This window comes from Pollicipes pollicipes, unplaced genomic scaffold (genome assembly GCF_011947565.3).
Source record: "Pollicipes pollicipes isolate AB1234 unplaced genomic scaffold, Ppol_2.1 Scaffold_3087;HRSCAF=3621_pilon_pilon_pilon, whole genome shotgun sequence".
NCBI lineage: Eukaryota > Metazoa > Arthropoda > Thecostraca > Pollicipedomorpha > Pollicipedidae > Pollicipes > Pollicipes pollicipes.
In genome coordinates this window covers 28,542,703-28,564,845 of record NW_023596225.1, presented here as the reverse complement: position 1 = coordinate 28,564,845, position 22,143 = coordinate 28,542,703, and the positions used below count along the sequence as shown (strand labels likewise).

The 22,143-nt window shown below is 48.3% G+C and overlaps 8 non-coding genes across 8 annotated transcripts; 4 read left to right on the top strand and 4 right to left on the bottom strand.

The window, feature by feature from the left end:
* The first annotated feature begins 78 nt into the window (after positions 1 to 78).
* Positions 79 to 151, top strand: TRNAA-AGC (transfer RNA alanine (anticodon AGC)). The gene has a single exon. It is a non-coding gene; the product is annotated as a tRNA-Ala (tRNA).
* Positions 152 to 4,352: 4,201 nt separating this feature from the next.
* On the top strand, positions 4,353 to 4,425 carry TRNAA-AGC (transfer RNA alanine (anticodon AGC)). Its single transcript has one exon. It is a non-coding gene; the product is annotated as a tRNA-Ala (tRNA).
* A 1,233-nt stretch (positions 4,426 to 5,658) lies between these two features.
* TRNAV-AAC (transfer RNA valine (anticodon AAC)) lies at positions 5,659 to 5,731 on the bottom strand. Its single transcript has one exon. It is a non-coding gene; the product is annotated as a tRNA-Val (tRNA).
* A 5,574-nt stretch (positions 5,732 to 11,305) lies between these two features.
* TRNAA-AGC (transfer RNA alanine (anticodon AGC)) lies at positions 11,306 to 11,378 on the top strand. Its single transcript has one exon. It is a non-coding gene; the product is annotated as a tRNA-Ala (tRNA).
* Positions 11,379 to 12,789: 1,411 nt separating this feature from the next.
* Positions 12,790 to 12,862, top strand: TRNAI-AAU (transfer RNA isoleucine (anticodon AAU)). Its single transcript has one exon. It is a non-coding gene; the product is annotated as a tRNA-Ile (tRNA).
* Positions 12,863 to 17,698: 4,836 nt separating this feature from the next.
* TRNAV-AAC (transfer RNA valine (anticodon AAC)) lies at positions 17,699 to 17,771 on the bottom strand. The gene has a single exon. It is a non-coding gene; the product is annotated as a tRNA-Val (tRNA).
* Positions 17,772 to 18,825: 1,054 nt separating this feature from the next.
* On the bottom strand, positions 18,826 to 18,898 carry TRNAV-AAC (transfer RNA valine (anticodon AAC)). The gene has a single exon. It is a non-coding gene; the product is annotated as a tRNA-Val (tRNA).
* Positions 18,899 to 21,576: 2,678 nt separating this feature from the next.
* On the bottom strand, positions 21,577 to 21,649 carry TRNAV-AAC (transfer RNA valine (anticodon AAC)). Its single transcript has one exon. It is a non-coding gene; the product is annotated as a tRNA-Val (tRNA).
* Positions 21,650 to 22,143: the final 494 nt, after the last annotated feature.

Sequence of the window (22,143 nt, the reverse complement as noted above, 5' to 3'; positions counted from 1 at the left end):
AGTGTCCACCTCAAGTCAAACCTGATTATTCGGTCAGCCATGACGTCCCAACTATTGACGTCATGTTTGAAAACCACTGGGGCTGTAGCTCAAGTGGTAGAGCGCTCGCTTAGCATGTGAGAGGTACGGGGATCGATACCCCGCAGCTCCAAATAGTTCGTTTTAGCGTTAACATGTGGACAGAGACGTCGGGGTAGGGAGGGGGATAAGTTGAGAAAGGTAAGCACAACAAACTCGGCGGGTGACCTACAGAGGGGTGCTTTTTTGAACGACATGCTGTTTTGAACCTCTAGTCCACTCCACGCCAGGTTATCTCCACTTTTTCAATTCGTCCGAGTGCATTCGCTGGAAGGCTGAAGTCGTTTAAGTTTTTCCCATGAAAAATGCCATCAGAAATGTTTCTGACAAAAAGATGTGGAAAACGGGCTGCGCGGGAGATATATTTGCCCCCTTGACAAACGGCAAGGGGCCTGTTACCCGCTCGCCTACCCTGGGCACCACTCCAGTGGTGTGTGAAAGCCTAACGGTACGACTTGGAGCTGCGGGGTATCGATCCCCGTACCTCTCACATGCTAAGCGAGCGCTCTACCACTTGAGCTACAGCCCCGGTGGCTCTCAAAAATGCCGTCAATAGATGGGACGCTGTGGCTGACCGACTGGTCAGCCTGCACTTGAGGTGGACCCACTACACAAGAGTATGTCAAGTCCTACATACATGTCGAGTTCAGTCGGTCGGCTCCTGTCTCCCGACTGGCCAGCTCATGACGAAGCATCAGCTGTGTCCGAGTTGTAGCGTTTATTACATCCGGCTGACATACGGAGGGCCCCCGGCTCAATCGCGGGAGGAAGCAGCCTTTGGCATGTAGAACTCCCGCTGCTAGTGGGTAAGTTCTGTACCAAGTTGCCAACAGTAGGCATATTGTGTCATCATGTTACTAACCGTCTACCCGATGGGCAGTTAGCGTGATCTGGAACAACAATCAGGAGATGGAAAGTTAAGGACCATTGTCAAATGACAAAAAAGTGAACAGTCAGGCAATCAAGCAGGATAAAAGTCAAAAGCGCATGTAGGGCGCATGCGCACAAGGGCGCTGAAAGAGCCTAGTGCCAAGAGGCCAAAAGAATGCAAGTAAATTTCGAAAAGTCATCTGAGCTAGAAGTTAAAGGAGACAGAAGTCAAGTGGACATGTCGGATGATATAATGCAACAATGTCCCTCCCAACTTGAATGAACGTCCGTGGCCCCATCATGGGGACGGGACTAAACGGCCAATGATAGCTGTTGACAGTCTCATACTCTGAGCCTATTGCACCGAATGAGATGAAACCTTCAGCGTTCGATGCTACTTAGTCGATAACCTATCCTTTGCAGACAATGGTGACCTTTAGTTCGGTGAAAGATTACCAAATATATCAAAAATGAAAGCAAATACGTTGCCAGACCACCCAACCTCCGAGACTTTGGCACTGATGAACATGAAACCTTCACCAATTGATGCGCCATAGTCGATATCCTATAGTTCCCGGAATATGGTGATCTTGGGTTAAGTCAAGGGCAAAAACCTCCAAAACTGGTTGTAAACAACCCTATGCTCTAAGCCTATGGCACCGAACACCACGAAACCTTCACCATTCGCTGCGCCATAGTCGATGTACTATTCTTTCCACAATATGGAGCTCATAATGTATCAATAAAGAGAGGTAACAGTTTCGCAAGCCGATATTTGATGCATGTTCACTCCTAAACTACGATATGACTTGGACATTTCCAAAAGTTTACTTTGCTCGGAGAAAAACAATAACACAAATAGCATAATGATAATGACAACTCACTACGGTAGCAATAAATAACATCAAAACTCCGCCCTGCTTGAGGATCGCGGAGTTTGCATAAAAAACGCAAGGGGCAGCGCACACCCTGCCGCAACATACACATACATTTCCAACCGAACAGTTGCAAAGGTGTTTATGTTCATGCACTATTTTCATGCCCACTTTGTCATCGAACCAACGCTACCACACAGGGCTGCAAGTACGTAAAAATTGGGAAGCTGAAAGCCTGACTTTGCAAGAGAGAGCCATCCTTGGAAGGGAATGGGCCCTGCTCTCTCACACTGAGATGGGCAGATGAATTCCAGCATGCAACTAAATTGGATAATGTGGTATGAGGCAAGGCGCCCTCCACACATCGTCCTGGCTGAGTAGAGAGCGACGTGGATCCAGGGTTTGGTCCCGAGGAAGCCTCTGCACGGCCGGCCAAGAGTTAGTTTTAACGTGGCTGCGTCAGCTTACTGGTCGTTTAGATTAGATTTCTACTTTTAGCGTGCAGCTGATGCATTTCATCATGTGCATTTACCAAGAACCTAACTTCTGTGTTTATCCATTTTGGCGTATTCCGTTTGGCGGGTTGCCAATGGACACGGGAAGTAGCGGTATATCCCTATTTGGATTTGTAAGGTATCTCTCCAAGAGTATATGAAAACCAAGAGCTACGATTTGGAGCTGCAGGGTATCGATCCCCGTACCTCTCACATGCTAAGCGAGCGCTCTACTACTTGAGCTACAGCCCCGGTAATTCTCAAAAACGCCGTCAATAGTTGGGACGCCATGCCTGACCGACCGGTCAGCCTTCACTTGAGGTGGGCCCGCTCCCGAAGAGCTCATCATGTCAAGGTCAGTCGGTCGGCTCCTGTCTCCCGACCGGCCGGCTCATCAGGAGGCATCAGCTATTTTCGAGATGTAGTGGCTATTACATCCGGCTGATGCGCGGTACGGCTGACACCGCTAATAGGCCCGCAGCTACATCCCGGGAGGAAGCATCATTTAGTATGTAGAACTGCTGCGGTAATGACGTAAGGTCTGTTCTAAGTTAGTCAGCAGCAGGCATCTTGTCTTAGCATGCTATCAACTGGCTACCCCATGAGCAGTTGGCGCGATCTAGGACAATAATCAGGTGGTGGAAAGTCATGGGCTATTGTCAAAGAACAAAAATTCAACTGGCAAGCAGTCAAGCAGGATAAAAGTTAAACGCGCATGGGCAAACTGAAATGAGTCACAACCTTGACAGGAGGCAGACAAATGTACAATATGCTGTCATCCTCAACAAGACATGTATCAGAGAAAACCTGGCGCCAACATTCACGAACACACATCATGCATTTAAGCGTTAGATGCAAGAGCGTCACAATACACACTTTCCAGGATGATCGGGGGGGGGGGGGAAGGGGCTAGAACCCCAGTGCCCAAGCTTAATCTTGTGTGCATTCCTGTTGATCGCGTGAAGTCCAGTGGCGACAGGTCGGGCAAGTACTGAACGTTAGTTTTAACAGTCATATGGACTGGTGGGAATTATTACTTCTTGGCTGATTAGACTGATGGGCATTTCTCCTGTTGATGGTAATCAGAGGTACCCCATCCGTCAAATTGGGACTACAAAAGATGCTACAGGTGGTCTCCTGGCGGTTCAAAAAACGCAACGGCTGAACCTGCTGCTGATGGTCAGTTGTCCCGCCTGTCTGGTCGGTGGCGATTCGGCTCGTCTCAAGTTTGAATGCGGCCATGGGCTCTTGATGGTTTGCTGCCTTGTCCTTGAGGACTTTGTCTTCCAGGCTAGCCCGTGACATGAAGTCCAATGGCAAAAGATCGGGCGAGTGGGAAGTCAATGCATGGTAGCCTTAAGCTGATAGGCATTCCAGGGAAATGTTCCTCCAACCAATTCAGTGCAGCTGGTACCGTGTGCAGTTGCATATCGTCTTGATGGCTGACGATGAAGCCATTCTTACTTCAACTTGCCGAGAGGTGGCGGTAGTAGTGCTGGACGACTTTGCTGAAGCAAATATCGTTTTATTCGTGTTTTGACCCTTTCTCGTCGTGTCCTTGCATAGGTGTCCATGAGTTTGAGCTGTTCACTTCTATTCAGAAGCTCGGGTACGGCACTATTCTTATGTTATTCGATTATACTTGCTACTCCTGCAATGATTATTAGACATGCCCAACTTTTTGCATTATGTAGCACAAAACGTGATTGAAAACGGGAGATGTGTGCTGACGTTATTTGTCTGCTGATAACTAACTTCATTTTGACCATACACAACAACCGTAGCGTTTCTACCAGCTAAACAACGTTCATGCTCGGGATTAAACCGGGGGGCTTCCACGTGTTGAGTGGATGTGATAACCACTACACCACGGAAACAGGTGATTGCTCCTGATGAGCTGGCTGTTCGGGAGACAGGAGCCGACCGACTGACTTCGACATGTCCAGTTCCTCGGGGGTGGGTCCACCACAAGTGAAACCTGATTATTCGGTTAGCCATGGCGTTCCAACTACGGACGACATATCTGAAAACCGCCGGGGCTGTAGCTCAAGTGGTAGAGCGCTCGCTTAGCATGTGAGAGGTACGGGGATCGATACCCCGCAGCTCCACATGACACCTTTGGTTTTCACACACTTCTGGAGAGGTATGCTCCAAATCCAAATGGGGATAAAGCGTTGCTACATGTGCTCACTGGCGACCCGCCAAAAGAAATACATCGATTAAGATAAACGGAGAAGTCAGATGCATGATAAAAGCGCACGATAAAACGCACCAATGCACCATCAAAACGGAACTAGAATCTAAAGTTTCAGTGAGCTGACATCAACACCTTAAAAATAACTCGTCCAACTGGGCAAACGCTTATTCCAGGTACGCGAGGTACTTCACGCAGCCACGACGCCAGCCAAGGCGCCCTCCACTGAGTGGAGGGCGCCTTGTCCCATATCACAGTATCCAGTTTAGTTGCATACTGGAACTGATCTGTCCATCTCAGGCCAGTTATTTAGAGCGCCTACATTCCGATCCACTTTCCCATGGCGTGGTGAGTTCGAGTTGCTTTTGACGCTCGCTAATCGTCCTTGACGGTTATAGTCTGCGGCCAGTGACATCAGTCGCGCGAGGTCAGTTGAATTCAGAATGCAGGTCGGACTGCATCCCGCCTTGCGGCACGTTACACTCTTGCCACCAAGTTATGTAGCTGACCTGAAATGGCACGATCGGTGGCAGGGTTTTTCAACCACTGCTTGATATGAAAAAGCATAACAAGGACATACCTCGAGTCTTAGCATGAGCACCAATGTAAAAAAGTCATTCATTCTGAAAGATTCTGGCTAAATCTTTAAAAATCCTTCTGTTTTAATGAAAAGTAGGGTCTTAAGAAGGATTTTATGGTTTAAAACTCGTGCTCGCTGGTAGAACAGGGACACTTGCGACGCTTCAGACTCCCCAGCACGTCGTGAAATTGAAAAGGGAATGATGTGATGTGATGGAAATTGGAACTTCGAGGGTTGAAACAACATTTTTGAACTACTTGGGCAAAGATGTCTAATTTTGTCGCCTTTATCGTACGCAACACTGAAATGCGCGCTACGAACTTCATGAGATTGAATGCGACGCGCGATGTAGTTATTCGCAGCAGGCCCCATGTCAAATTAAGTGTATTCATCCTACCATTCACTGCATACATACTCGGTGCTTATGTTTAAGAACAATTCAGACGTTGCAGACGATATTTAAAAATATAAGAAATATATTTGCAAATAGCTTCTGCCCTTTCCAGTTTTTGACCTGCACATAATGCAGGATATTGACTTCCTGCGTCTGACTTTTATCATAAACGATGTTTCCGCCCGGGATCGAACCGGGGGCCTTCCGCGTGTTAGGCGGATGTGATAACCACTACACCACGGAAACAGCCGATCACTCCTGATGAGCCGGCTGGTCGGAAGACAGGAGCCGACCGACTGACCTCGACTTGACCAGCTCTTCGGGAGCGGGTGCACCTCAAGTGAGGGCTGACCAGCCGGTCAGCCATGGCGTCCCAACTATTGACGTCATGTTGGAGTACTACCGGAGCTGTTGCCCGATTGGTAGAACGCTCGCTTCGCGTGTGATATGTGCGAGGGTCGATATCCGCAGCTCCGGAAGGTGAGTGTTTAGGTTTATATGACAGGGGATGTTTTACATTAGGAAATATTAAAGTAAGCGTGAAATAAGGTGAAACAAACTTCTTATACCTATTCGTATACTTTAAGATAGAAAAGACTGCTCTAGACAACACCATGTCCCTTTCAAGTAAATATGCTCCTCGACAGCATTATCTATTTACGTCATCATACCTAGCACAGCGTGATTGAGACCCAATTGGCATCCATCATATCTGAAAATCATGCTCATGAACGCCAGAGATGAACGACTTGATCACTGTATTGTTTTTGCCGTTGATCGCCGCATTGGCTGTCGAATAGCAGTATTTGAATGACGTCATTTTGACGCCATCAATACCAAGGTGACGTTGAAATACTCTTCTCCAAAATAGTCTTCCCATTTGCACGGGCTGTAGATCAGAAGCTAGATCGGTTAGATTTGCAGAAGGGAGGGCTGTGAACCACACCAAATGATCTTCAAAGTGGCTATTTCGGTTACCTCTCCCGCCCCAGAAACGACAACAGTCGTTTGATATGTGTGGTAAGTGATGACAATTACACCACGGAAACAGCGGGCGCCTCCTGATGACCCGGCCTGTTGGGAGGCAGGTACTGACCGACTGACCTCGATATGACCAGCTCTCCGTGAGCGTGTCCACCTTAAGTCAAACTTGATTATTCGGTTAGTCATAACGCCCCAACTTTCGACGCCATATCTCAAAACCAACAGGGCTGTAGCTCAAGTGGTAGAGCTCTCGCATGTGAGAGGTACGGGGATCGATACCCCGCAGCTCCAAATAGTACATTTTAGCGTTAACATGTCGACAGAGACGTCCGTGTGGGGAGGGGGATAAGTTAAGAATGGGAGGCACAGCAAACTCGGCAGGTGATCTACAGAGGAATGCTTTTTGAAAGAAATGGTTTTTCGAACTTTTAGTCCACTCCATGCCAGGTTATCTGCACTTTTTCAATCGTTCGAGTTCATTTGCCGGAAGGCTGAAATCGTTTAAGTTTTTGCCATGAAAAAAGCCATAAAACTGTTTCTGTGAAAAAAGATGTGGAAAACCGACTGCGTGGGAGATATAATCGCCCCCTTGGTAAATGGCAAGGGGACAGTTACCCGCTCGCTTACCAGGGGCACCTCTCCAGGGGTGCGCGGAAACCTAAAGATGCGACTTGGAGCTGCGGGGTATCGATCCCCGTACCTCTCACATGCTAAGCGAGCGCTCTACCACTTGAGCTACAGCCCCGGTGGTTCCCAAAAATGCCGTCAATAACTGGGACGCCATGGCTGACCGACTGGTCAGCCTGCACTTGACGTGGACCCACTACAAAAGAGCTGGTATGTCGTGGTCAGTCGGTCGGCTCCTGTCTCCTGACTGGCCGGCTCATTAGGAGGCATCAGCTGTGTCCGAGGTGTAGTGGCTATTACATCCGGCTGACATACGGAGGGCCCCGGCTCAGTCCTGGGAGGAAGCAGCCTTTGGCATGTAGAACTCCCGCTGCTAGTGGGTAAGTTCTGTACCAAGTTAGCTAACAGTAGGCATATTGTATCACCATGTTACTAACCGTCCACCCAATGGGCAGTTGGCGTGATCTGGAACAACAATCAGGAGGTGGAAAGTTAAGGGCCACTGTCAAACGACAAAAAAGTGAACTGTCAGGCAGTCAAGCAGGATAAAAGTCAAAAGCGCATGGGCAAGGGCGCTGAAAGAGCCTTGTGCCAAGAGGCCAAAAGAATGCAAGTAAATTTCGAAAAGTCACCTGAGCTAGAAATTAAATGAGACAGAAGTCAAGTGGACATGTGGTATGATATTATGCAACAATATCCCTCCCAACTTGAAAGAACGTCCGTGGTCCCATCATGGGGACGGGACTAAACGGCCAATGAAGGCTGTTGACAGTCTCATGCTCTGAGCCTTTTGCACCAAATGACATGAAACCTTCAGCGCTCGATGCCACTTGGTCGATAGCCTATCCTTTGCAGACAATGGTGACCTTTAGTTCGGTGAAAGATTACTAAATATATAAAAATGAAAGAAAATACGTTGCCAGACCGCCCAACCTCCGAGTTTTTCGCGCTGATAAACATGAAGCCTTCACCAATTGATGCGCCATAGTCGATATCCTATTCTTCCCAGAATATGGTGATCTTGGGTTAAGTCAATGGCACCAAAATTCAGTCAAACCCACCAAAATTGGTTACAAACAACCCCATGCTCCAAGCCTATGGCACCGAACACCACGAAACCTTCACCATTCGCTGCGCTATAGTCGATACACCACCCTTTCCACAATATGGAGCTCATAATGTATCGGTAAAGAGAGGTAAAAGTTTCGCAAGCCGATATTTGAGGCATGTTCACTCCGCAACTACGATATGACTTGGACATTTCCAAAAGTTTAGTTTGATCGGAGAAAAATAATAACACAAATAACATAATGATAATGATAACTCATTACGGTAGCAATACATAACATCCAAACTCCGCCCTGCTTGAGGATCGCGGAGTTTGCATACTCCTTTCTGATCTGCACCACATCGTTTATGGTGCGGCTCTAAGCGCAACTACGAACTTTTGCGCCGGCGTACACTTTAGAAAAAACACAAGGTGCAGCGCGTACCCTGCTGCAACATACACATACATTTCCAACCGAACAGTTGCAAACGTGTTTACGCTCATGCAATATTTCCATGCACACTTTTGCCGTCGAACCAACGCTACCACACAGGGATGCAAGTACGTAAAAATTGGGGAAGCTGAAAGCCTTACTTTGCAAGAGAGAGCCATGCTTGGAAGGGAGTGGGCCCTGCTCTCTCACACTGAGATGAGCAGATGAGCTGCAGCATGCAACTAAATTGGATAACGTGGTATGAGACAAGGCGCCCTCCATAGGGTGTTCGGCCTCGTAGAGAGCGCCGTGGATCCAGTATTTGGTCCCGAGTAAGCCTCTACACGGCCGGCCAAGAGTTATTTTTAACGTGGTTGCGTCGGCTTTTATTTCTACTTTAAGCGTGCATCTGATGCATTTCATCGTGGGATTTACCAAGAACCTAGCATCTGTGTTTATCCATTTTGGTGTATTTCGATTGGTGGGCTGCCAATGGGTACATGTAGCAGCGCTATACCCCCATTTGGATTTGTGAGATACCTCTCCAAGAGTGTATGAAAACCAAGAGCTACGATCTGGAGCTGCGGGGTATCGATCCCCGTGCCTCTCGCATGCTAAGCGAGCGCTCTACCACTTGAGCTACAGCCCAGGTAATTCTCAAATATGACGTCAGTAGTTGGGACACCATGTCTGACCAATTGGTCAGCCTCCACTTGAGGTGGACACGCTCCCGAAGAGCTGATCATGTCGAGGTCAGTCGGTCGGCTCCTGTCTCCCGACCGGCCGGCTCGTCATGAGGCACCAGCTGTTTTCGAGATATAGTAGTTATTACATGTGACTGATACGCGGTAGGCCCCCAGGCACATCCTGGGAGGAAGCATAATTTAGTATGTAGAACTGCTGCGGTTATGACGTAAATTCTGTTCTAAGATAGTTAGCAGCAGGCATCAGATGCCATCCAGTAAGCTGACGCAGCCACTTTAGAAATAAGTCTTGGCCGGCCGTGCAGAGGCTTACTCGGGACCAAATCCTGGATCCACGGCGCTCTCTACGCAGCCAGGACACTGTGTGGTGGGCGCCTTGTCTTATACCACATTATCCAATTTAGTTGCATGCTGGAACTCATCTGTCCATCTCAGTGTGAGACACCAGGGCCCATTCCCTTCCAAGCATGGTTCTCTGTTCCAAGTATGGCTTTCAGCTTCCCAATTTTTACGTACTTGCTTCCCTGTGTGGTAGCGTTGGTTCGACGACAAAAGTGTGCATGGAAATGGTGCATTGGCGTAAACACGTTTGCAACTGTTCGGTTGGAAATGTATATGTATGTTGCGGCAGGGTGCACGCAGCACCTTGCGTTTTTTTTCTAAAGTGTACGCCGGCGCAAAAGTTCGTAGTTGCGCTTAGAGCCGCACCATGAACGGTGGTGATGCAGATTAGAAAGGAGTATGCAAACTCCACGATCCTGAAGCAGGGCGGAGTTTGGATGTTTTTTATTGCTACCGTAATGACTTATTATTATCACTATGTTTCTTGTTTTCTTATTTTTCTCTGAGCAAAGTAAACTTTTGGAACTGTCCAAGTCATGCCGTAGCGGCGGAGTAAATATACATCAAATATCGGCTTCCGAAACTTGTACCTCGCTTTACTGACACATTATGAGCCCCATATTCTGGAAAGGATGGTATATCGACTAGGGCGCAACGAATGGTGAAGGTTTCGTGGTGTTCGGTGCCATAGGCTTGGAGCATAGGGTTGTTTGCAACCAGTTTTGGTGGTTCTGGCTGAATTTTGGTTCCCTTGACTTAACCCAAGATCACCATATTCTGGGAAGTTTAGGATATCGACTATGGCGCATCAATTGGTGAAGGTTTCATGTTCATCAGTGCCAAAGGCTCGGAGGTTGGGTTGTCTGGCAACGTATTTGCTTTCATTTTTGATATATTTGGTAATCTTTCACCGAACTAAAGGTCACCATTGTCTGCAAAGGATAGGTTATCGACTAAGTGGCATCGAATGCTGAAGGTTTCATCTCATTCGGTGCAATAGGCTCAGAGTATGAGACTGTCAGCAGCTTTAAGTGGCCGTTTAATCCCGTCCCCATGATGGGGCCACGGACGTTCATTCAAGTTGGGAGGGACATTGCTGTATAATATCATCCCACATGTCCACTTGACTTCTGTCTCCTTTAACTTCTAGCTCAGATGACTTTTCGAAATTTACTTGCATTCTTTTGGCCCCTTGGCACTAGGCTCTTTCAGCGCCCTTGTGCGCATGCGCCCTACATGCGCTTTTGACTTTTATCCTGCTTGATTGCCTGACTGTTCACTTTCTTTGTCATTTGACAATGGCCCTTAACTTTCCACCTCCCGATTGTTGTTCCAGATCACGCCAACTGCCCATCGGGTAGACGGTTAGTAACATGATGACACAATATGCCTACTGTTAGCAACTTGGTACAGAACTTACCCACTAGCAGCGGGAGTTCTACATGCCAAAGGCTGCTTCCTCCCAGGATTGAGCCGGGGCCCTCCGTATGTCAGCCGGATGTAATAACCACTACACCTCGGACACAGCTGATGCCTCCTAATGAGCCGGCCAGTGGGGAGACAGGAGCCGACCGACTGACCTCGACATACCAGCTCTTGTGTAGTGGGTCCACCTCAAGTGCAGGCTGACCAGTCGGTCAGCCACGGCGTCCCAGCTATTGACGGCATTTTTGGGAACCACCGGGGCTGTAGCTCAAGTGGTAGAGCGCTCGCTTAGCATGTGAGAGGTACGGGGATCGATACCCCGCAGCTCCAAGCCGTATCTTTAGGTTTCCGCACATCCCTGGAGAGGTGCCCCTGGTAAGCGAGCGGGTAACTGTCCTCTGCCATTTACCAAGGGGGCGATTATATCTCCCACACAGTCGGTTTTCCACATCTTTTTTCACAGAAACAGTTTTATGGCTTTTTTCATGGCAAAAACTTACACGATTTCAGCCTTCCGGCAAATGAACTCGAACGATTGAAAAAGTGCAGATAACCTGGCATGGAGCGGACTAAAAGTTCAAAAAACCATTTCTTGCAAAAGCATTCCTCCGTAGATCACCTGCCGAGTTTGTTGTGCTTCCCATTCTTAACTTATCCCCCTCCCCACACGGACGTCTCTGTCGACATGTTAACGCTAAAACGTGCTATTTGGAGCTGCGGGGTATCGATCCCCGTACCCCTCACATGCTAAGCGAGCACTCTACCACTTGAGCTACAGCCCCTTTGATTTTGAGATATGACGTCAAAAGTTGGGGCGTTATGACAAACCGAATAATCCAGTTTGACTTAATGTGGATACGCTCCTGGAGAGCTGGTCATATCGAGGTCAGCCGGTCAGTCACTGCCTCCCGACAGGCCGGCTCATCAGGAGGCGCCCGCTGTTTCCGTGATGTAGTTGCCATCACTTATCACACATTGAAGGGACTGTTGTCGTTTCTGGGGCGGGAGAGGCAACCGAAATAGGCATTTCGAAAATCATTTGGTGTATTTCACAGACCTCCCTTCTTCAAACCAAACCGCTTTAGTTTCTGATCCACACGCCAGTGCGAATGGGAGGACTATTTTGGAGAAGAGTATTTCAAGGTCAGCTTGATACTTTTGGCGTCAAAATAACGTCACTCAATTACCGTGATTCCACACCCAATACAGCGATCAAATCCAAAAACAAAAAAATAATCAAATCGTTTGTCTCTGGCGTTCGTGAGCATGATTTTCAGATATGGTGGGTGCCAATTGGGTCTCAATCACGCTGTGCTAGGTGTGATGACGTAAATAGATAATGCTGTCGAGGAGCATATTTACTTAAAAGGGACATGGTGTTGTCTACAGCAGTCTTTTCTGTCTTAAAGTATACGAATAGGTATAAGGAGTTTGTTTCATTTTATTTCACGCTTGCTTTAATATTTCCTAACGTAAAAACCCCTGTCATATAAATCCAAAAACTCACGTTCCGGAGCTGCGAGTATCAGCCCTCGTACATATCACACGCGAAGCGAGCGTTCTACCAATCGGGCTACAGCTCCGGTAGTACTCCAACATGACGTCAATAGTTGAGACGCCATGGCTGACCGGCTGGTCAGCCTTCACTTGAGGTGGACCCGCTCCCGAAGAGCTGGTCAAGTCGAGGTCAGTCGGTCGGCTCCTGTCTCCCGACCAGCCGGCTCATCAGGAGCAACCGGCTGTTTCCGTGGTGTAGTGGTTATCACATCCGCCTAATACGCGGAAGGCCCCCGGTTCTATCCCGGGCGGAAACATCGTTAAGTTTGTAGAAACGCTACGGTTGTTGCGTAAGGACAAAATTAAGTCAATTGCCAATATAAATGTTAGGCTAGGATGAAATTGCTCGTTCTTTTAATACGTTTTGTGCTACATACCGCAGGAAGTTAGACATCACCAATGATCATCACAGAAATAACACGTTTAATCGATGACCTAAGAATAGTGCAATAACCGAGCATGTGAATAACAGTAGCCAATTTAGACTCACAGACAAATTTTGAAGAACACCAGGAGAATGACCAAAAACGCGAGCAATGACGACATTTACTTCAGCAAATACGTCAAGCACTGCTGCCGCCACCTCTCGGCAAGTTGAAGTAAGAATGTTTCCATGAAGACGGTGAGACGTCGCACACGAGGAGGCCCCCACATAACACGCGGGAGGCCCCAGGTTCGACCTCGGGCGGAAATATCGTTTAGCTTGTAGAAACGCCACTTTTGCCGTGTAAGCCGCACATGATATCAGTTAACAAGGGAAAAACAAGGTCAGAACGCAATCACCCGTTTGCCCCATGGCTGGGGCATAGACATTTAGGATAGCAATGGAATAACGAAAAGCCATTTGCAAAAAGTATACTGGGTCAAAATTCAAACGACATATAATTCAATACCTTCCAGTCTCGAAAGGCCGGGCGAGTGTGAAGCAGCATGGTAGCCTTAAGCTGATGAGCATTACCAACAAACGTCCCTCCAACCCCGCACAGAAACGTCTGCACGTCTTCACGAGCGTGTGGGTGGGAAACTGAAGGGTTTAGGTCTTAAGAAGGGTAAGGCTGGGAACTGCACCGAATGCTACTCAAAATGGATATTTCAGTTCAAAATCTCAGGCAATGGAACACCCCATTAAGCTCGTGGACTCACAATGTGCGGATCAAAACGCTGCAACAGTGGCACCTCCGACCGAAACAGGTGCCGACTACCTATAGCACATTCTGTCCTTGTCATGATGACGATCATCGCCTCATTGGTGTTGTTGCAAACTGCAGTTGCCACTTCCTTACCGCCACAACATCATGATACTATGGCATTGGCCGCGGTGTTGCTACATGCGGTCAGCTACTAGGTGCCCAATGCCTACTCTTCCGCGTCTCACATTTCAGGAGTATTTGTTAACACGCGCTGCACGCCGTGTTCTCTGCACGTAGGGAACCGGACGATATGCCCTCTTCGTAAGCGCACGGTGTTGCCCTACCTTCAATAACGAAAATTTAGCAAAACGGTGACATGAACTCAGCATGCTTTAAACTGTTGTTCTCATATTCATGTGGTGCATACTTGTACTTTCCCGTTATGTTACTCGACTTTGTGCGAAGTCGGGTACGCCGGAGTCGGTCGGCGTCGGACTCGTTCGGCACCAGACTACGGACGGATCACGACCCGCCATTGGGGGTTAGCTCAACGCGAGGTCAAGCAAGGCACAAATATTGAAAAAGGCCTGTAGCCTTTCATGGCTGCAGTGGTTGACAAAATGGCAAGTTACATTTCACGAAACAATCTTTATATGTTTTCAATATTTGTCTTTAAGTTGTATATGTCATGCGAGACTATTTTTATAATACTATATCCCATGCAGCAATAACATTATGTTACAATGCACAGCGACAATGGGCAATATATACGTGCAATGTATATGCAGAACCGACATCACCATTAATTTTCTATTTCGTGAACATTGCGTGACATAAATTCTCACGTTTGCACCCTAATCTCTGGATGCCAGATGCCTCTCGTCATATAAGTTCGGCTTTAACTAGGTCAGATTGTCTACGGGATATACAACCTTGACAAGAAGCAGACAAAGATATAATATTCCGTCCTCCTCACCGAAACATGTATGAGAGAAAACCTGGCGCCAACATTCACAAATATATATCATGCATCTAAGCTGTATATGCAAGAGCGTTATAACATACACTTCCCGAAGCAAGGGGGCTTAGACCCCAGTACTTAAGCTCAAGCTAATGTGCATTGCTGGTGATCGCATGAAGTCCAATGGAGACAGGTCGGGCGAGTACTGAACGGTAGTTTGGACCTTTCTATGGGCTTGTGGGAATTCTTTCTTCCGGATGGATTGGACTGATGTAAATTTCTCCTGCTGATGGTAGTCTGAGATACCCCATCCGTCAACTTGCAACTGCTAAAGATGCTCCAGGTGGTCTATTGGCGCTACAGGCAGCATAACGTCTGAACCTGCTACAGTTGGTCGGTTGTCCTGTCCTTCTGGTCGATGGTGATGCGGTCCATCTCAAGTTGAAATGCATCATGGGCTCTTGAAGGTTCGCTAGATTTTCAAGGGGCCTTGTCATTAAGGCTGGCCCACAACATGAAGTCCAGTGGCAAAAGATCGGCGAGTGCGAAGTCACTGCATGGTAGCCTTAAGCTAATGGACATTCCAGGGAAATGTCCCTCCAACCAATTCAGCGAATCCCGTGCCATGTGCGATGTCATACCGTCTTCATGGAGCCATTCTTACTTCAACTGCCGAGAGGCAACGGTAGCAGTAGTGGAAGTGTTTGCTGAAGCGAATATCCCTTTTGCTCGTGTTTTGGCCCTTGCTTGTCGCGGCCTTGCATATTTTCCCGTGAGTGTTAGTTGTTTACCTTTATTCACATGTTGGGTTGTGACACTATTCTGAGGTTAATCGATCACAAGTGTTTTTTTTTTTGTACTGACCAATAGCCATGCAGACCATCTTGGATAACGTAGCAAAAAACGTGAGCGTGTCCACCTCAAGTCAAACCCGATTATTCGGATAGCCATAACGTCCCAACTTTTGACGTCATATCTCGAAAACACTGGGGCTGTCGTTCAAGTGGTAAAGCGCTCGCTTAGCATGTGAGAGGTACGGGGATCGATGCCCCGCAGCTCCAAATGGCACATTTTAGCGTCAACATGTCGACAGAGACGTCGGGGTAGGGAGGCGTATAAGTTGAGAAAGGTAAGCACAACATACTCGGCGGGTGATCTACAGAGAGGTGCTTTTTTGAAAGACATGCTTTTTTAACTTCTAGTTCACTCCATGCCAGGTTGTCTCCCCTTTTTCAATTCGTCCAAGTTCATTTGCTGGAAGGCTGAAATCGTTTAAGTTTTTGCCATGGAAAATGTCATAAAAATGTTTCTCTAAAAAAAAAGTGGAAAACGGACTGCACGGGAGATATATTTGCCCTCTTGGCGAATGGCAAGGGGCCTGTTACCCGCTCGTCTACCCTGGGTACCTCTCCAGGGGTGTGTGAAAGCCTAAAGGTACGACATGGAGCTGCGGGGTATCGATCCCCGTATCTCTCACATGCTAAGCGAGCGCTCTACCACTTGAGCTACAGCCCCGGTGGATCTAAAAAATACCGTCAATAGTTGGGAAGCCGTGGCTGACCGACCGGTCAGCCTGCACTTGAGGTGGACCCGCTACAAAAGAGCTGGTATGTCGAGGTCGGTCGGTCGGCTCCTGTCTCCCGACTGGCCGGCTCATAAGGAGGCACCAGCTGTGTCTGAGGTGTAGTCGTTTTTACATCCGGCTGACATACGGAGGGCCCCCGGGCTCAATCCCGGGAGGAAGCAGCCTTTGGCATGTCGAATTGCTGCGGTGGTTATTGGGTAAGTTACGTACCAAGTTAGTCATCAGTAGGCATATTGTATCACCATGTTGCTAGCCGTCTGCCCAAAGGACAGTTGGCGTGATCTGGAACAACAATCGGGAGATGGACAGTTAAGGGGCATTGTCAAATGACAAAAAGTAAACTGTCAGGCAGTCAAGCAGGATAAAAGTTGAACGCGCATGGACAAAACTGAACTGGGTCAAGTGCCAAGAGGCCAAAAGAATGCAAGTCAGTTCCGAAAATTCACCTCAGCCAGAAGTCAAAGGAGACAGAGGTCAAGTGGACATGTGCGATGATATTATGCAATTTCCCTCCCAACGGGAATGAACGCCAGTTGTTTCATCATGGGGACGAGACTACACGGCCAATCAAACCGGTTGACAGCCCCATGCTCTGAGCATAATGCACCGAATGACATGAAACCTTCTGCATTCGATGCCACTTGGCTGATGACCTATTTTTTCCATACAATGGTGACCTTAAGTTCGGTGAAAGATTACAAAAATATAAAAAAACGGAAAAATACATTTCCAGACCGCCCACGCTCCGAGCCATTGGCACTGATGATGAAAACTTCACGAATTGATGTGCGATAGTTGATATCCTATTCTTCCCATAATATGGTGATCTTGGGTTAAGTCAAGGGTACCGAAACTCCGCACAAACCACAAAGTTGACTGAGACAACCCCATGCTCCAAGCCTATGGCACCGAACACCACGAAGCCGTCACCGTTCGATGCGCCATAGTCGATATACTATCGTTTCCAGAATGTGGAATTCGAGCCCGGTCAAAGGTCACCCAAAATAGCCAGTCACCAAATTTACTGCAGGATCACCAAAATATATATTTGACCTTAAACCTTTTGATTTGACTCAAGATCACCATGTTTAGGAAAGAATAAGATATCGACTGTGGCAAATCGATTAGTGAAGGTTTTGTGGTGATCGGTGCCAAAGGCTCTGAGCATATGGTTATCTCCAGCCAATTTCGGCTGTTTTCCGCTTTTAGTGACCTATGACCTGACTCAAGGTCACCATGTTTATCAAGGCCACCAACGCCACATGTCCCTTGACCTTCCACATTTCAATTGTTGTCCCGAATAGCACCGACCGTTCAGGTGGAAATCAGGTGGTTACATCCGAAACCAATGTGTCTAACGTTGACTCATTTGTGCTGGTGTTGCACTATAAACGTAGGGCTTTTGCTGACTTAACGATGTTTCCGCCCGGGATCGAACCGGGGGCCTTCCGCGTGTTAGGCGGATGTGATAACCACTACACCACGGAAACAGCTAATGCGCTGCGATGTGCCCACTCGTCGGGAGACAGGAGCCAACCGGCTGACTTCGATATGACCAGCTCTTCGGGAACGTGTCCGCCGCAAGTGAAGGCTGACCGGTCTGTCATCCATGGCGTCCCAACTTTGCAAATCATCTTTGAGTACCACCGGGATTGCAGCTCAAGTGGAAGAGCGCTCTCTTAGCACGTGGGAAATACAGGGATCAAAGCCTCGTATTTTTTATTTGTTAAATTTGATCCGAACAGTTTGTATGCATGGGTTTTTAGGATCAGCACTCTCGCTAAGCAGTGCTTGTTGTGTGAGCCCTGACCCCCACCATCTGATCGCGCAATTCCAGGTAACGGCAGAATTTAGTGGCGAAAACTTAACGTGCCGTAATGCTCGCCACGGTCCGTCCTGCCCTCTGACGTCAACTCACATTTAGACCCACCGTTGCCACCGGCCGCAGGCCATATCTGCCAAGGGCAAATAGCGAGGGCCTTAAAGGAACTCGAACCCACCCTGCCACGGATGGGCGGATCGGAAGGCAGGCGCTCTAACCAACGGAGCCACCGGGACGGACTCGTAGCTCCAAATCGTGAATTTTTCATCCTCCCTCCCCACCCTGACAGACGTTCGGGGTGGGGGAAGGGGAATGAGAGATAAAGGGGAAGCACATCAAGCACAAAGGTGTATTCATCCTACCATTCACTGCATACATGCTCGGTGTTAGCTTTAAGAACAATTCAGGCGTTGCAGTCAATATTTAAAAGTATAGGAAACATATTTGCCAGTGGCTACTGCCCTTTCCAGTTTTTGGCCTTTACGTAATACAGGACACTGACTTCTTGCGTTTTGCTTTTATCATATTGCACGTCTTGCCTCTTGAATTTTTTTTCGCCTTTGACAATGTCCCTCAAATTTCCGTCCTTCGATTGCTCTGCTGGACCGCGTCAACTGTTCATGGGGCAGACGGGTAATAACGCTCTGAGCTTATTTTGTTGTTGTTAACTGACCTCATGCCCGCCTTACACAACAACCGTATCGTCCCTACAACCTAAACGATGTTTCCGCCCGGGATCGAACCGGGGGCCTTCCGCGTGTTAGGCGGATGTGATAACCACTACACCACGGAGACAGCCGATTGCTCCTGATGGGCCGGCTGGTCGGAAGACAGGAGCCGACCGACTGACCTCGACTTGACCAGCTCTTCGGGAGCGGGTGCACCTCAAGTGAAGGCTGACCAGTCGGTCAGCCATGGCGTCCCAACTATTGACGTCATGTTGAAGTACTACCGGAGCTGTAGCCCAAGTGGTAGAACGCTCGCTTGGCGTGTGATGGGTATGAGGGTCGATAGCCCGCAGCTCCAGAAAGTGAGTTTTTGGGTCTATATGACAGGGAATGTTTTACACTAGAAAATATTAAAATAAGCATGGGATGAGATGAAACAAACACTTGTATACCTACTAGTGTACTTTTAGGTAGAAAAGACTGCTATAGACAACACCGTGTCCCTTTTAAGTAAATATGGTCCTCGACATAATTATCTATTTACGTCATCATACCTAGCACAGCGTGATTGAGAACCAATTGGTAGCCATCACATCTGAAAATCATGCTCACGAATGCCAGAGATGAACGACTTGATCCTTTTTCTTGTGTTTGCCATTGGTCGCCGCATAGGCTGTGGAGTCAAGGTATTTAAAAGACGTCATGTTGACGTCATAAATACGAAGGTGACCTTCAAATACTCTTCCCCAAAATAGTCTTCCCATTTGCACGGCTGTGTGGATCAGAAACTAGATTGGTTAGATTTGCAGACGGGAGGGCTGTGAACTACACTAAATGATCTTTAAAAGTGGCTTTTTCAGCTACCTCTTCCGCCCCAGAAATCACAACAGTCTCTACACTGCGTGTGCTAAGTGATGACAACTACACCACGGAAACAGCGGGCGCCTCCTGATGACCCGACAGGTCGGGAGGCAGGGGCCGACCGACTGACTTTGATATGGCCAGCTCTCCGGGAGTGTGTCCACCTCAAGTCAAACCTGATTATTCAGTTAGCCATGACGTCCCAACTTCTGACGTCATGTGTCAAAACCACCGGGGCTGTAACTCAAGTGGTAGAGCGCTCGCTTAGCATGTGAGAGGTACGGGGATCGATACCCCGCAGCTCCAAATAGTGCATTTTAGCGTTAACATGTAGGCAGAGACTCGGGTTGGGGAGGGAAATTAGCTAAGAAGGGGAAGCACAACAAACTCGGCGGGTGATCTACAGAGGGATGCTTTTTTGAGACATGCTTTTTGAACTTCTGGTCCACTCCATGCCAGGTTATCTCCACTTTTCCAATTGGTTCGAGTTCATTTGCTGGAAGGCTGAAATTGTTTACGATTTTGCCATGAAAAATGTCATAAAAATGTTTCTCTCGACAAAATAAAGGTGAAAAACTGCGTGGGAGATGTATTTGCCCCCCCCCCTGGCAAATAGAAAGGGGCCAGTTACCCACTCGCTTACTCAGGCCACCTCCCCAGGGGTGTGCGGAAACCTAAAGATGATAATTGGAGCTGCGGGGTATCGATCCCCGTACCTCTCACATGCTAAGCGAGCGCTCTACCACTTGAGCTACAGCCCCGGCGGCTCTAACAAGTGCCGTCGATAGCTGGGACGCCATGGCTGACCGACTGGTCAGCCTGCACTTGAGGTGGACCCACTACAAAAGAGCTGGTATGTCGAGGTCAGTCGGTCGGCTCCTGTCTCCCGACTGGCCGGCTCATTAGGAGGCACCAGCTGTGTCCGAGGTGTCGTGGTTATTACATCCGGCTGACATACGGAGGGTCCCCGGCTCAATCCTGGGAGGAAGCAGCCTTTGGTATGTAGAGCTGTTGCGGTGGTTATTGGGCAAGTTCTGTACCAAGCTAGTCAACAGTAGGCATATTGTGTCAGCATGTTCCTAGCCGTCTGCCCAATGGGCAGTTGGCGTCATCTGGAACAACAATCAGGAGGTGGAAAGTTAAAGGGCGCTGTCAAGTGACTAGCAAGTAAGCTGTCAGGCAGTCAATCAGGAAAAAATTTAAGCGCGCATGGACAAAACTGAAATGAGTCAGGTGCCAAGAGGCCAAAAGAATGCAAGTAAGTTCCGCAAAGTCACCTGAGCTAGAAATCAAAGGAGACAGAGGTCAAGTGGACATATGCGATGATATTATACAAGTTCCCTCCCAACGTGAATGAACGCCCGTTGTTTCATCCTGGGGACGGGACTATACGGCCAATCAAACCGGTTGACAGCCCCATGCTCCGAGCCTATTGCATCGAATGATATGAAACCTTCAGCGTTCGATGCCGCTTGGTCGATAACCTATCCTTTCCAGACAATGGTGACCTTTAGTTCGGTGAAAGATTACCAAAAATATAAAAAACGAAAAAAATATATTTCCAGACCCGCCATGCTCCGAGCCTTTGGCACTGATGACCATGAAACCTTCACGAATTGACGTGCCATAGTTATCGACTGTGGCGAATCCATTAGTGAAGGTTTTGTGGTGATCGTTGCCAAACGTTCTTAGCGTATGGTTGTCTCCAGCCAATTTCGATTGCTTTCCGCTTTTAGTGATCTATGACCTGACTCAATGTCACCATGTTTGTCAAGGCCACCAACGCCACATGTCCCTTGACCTTCCACATTTCAATTGTTGTCCCGAATAGCACCGACCGTTCAGGTGGAAATCAGGTGGTTACATCCGAAACCAATGTGTCTAACGTTGACTCATTTGTGCTGGTGTTGCACTATAAACGTAGGGCTTTTGCTGACTTAACGATGTTTCCGCCCGGGATCGAACCGGGGGCCTTCCGCGTGTTAGGCGGATGTGATAACCACTACACCACGGAAACAGCTGATTGCTGTTAATGAGCCTACTGGTCGGGAGACAGGAGACAACCGGCTGACCTCGATATGGCCAGCTCTTCGGGAACGTGTCCGCCGCAAGTGAAGGCTGACCGGTCGGTCAGCCGTGGCGTCCCAACTTTGCACATCATCTTTGAGTACCACCGGGATTGCAGCTCAAGTGGAAGAGCGCTCTCTTATCATATGGGAAATACAGGGATCGAAGACTCGTATTTTTTAGTTGTTAAATTTGATCCGAACGGTTTGAATAGATGGATTTTTAGGATCAGCACTCTAGCTAAGGAGTGCTTGTTGTGTGAGCCCTGACCCCCACCATCTGATCGCGCAATTCCAGGCAACGGCAGAATTTAGTGGCGAAAACTTAACGTGCCGTAATGCTCGCCACGGTCCGTCCTGCCCTCTGACGTCAGCTGACATTTAGCCCGACCGTCGCCACCGGCCGCAGGTCATATCTGCCAAGGGCAAATAGCGAGGGTCTCAC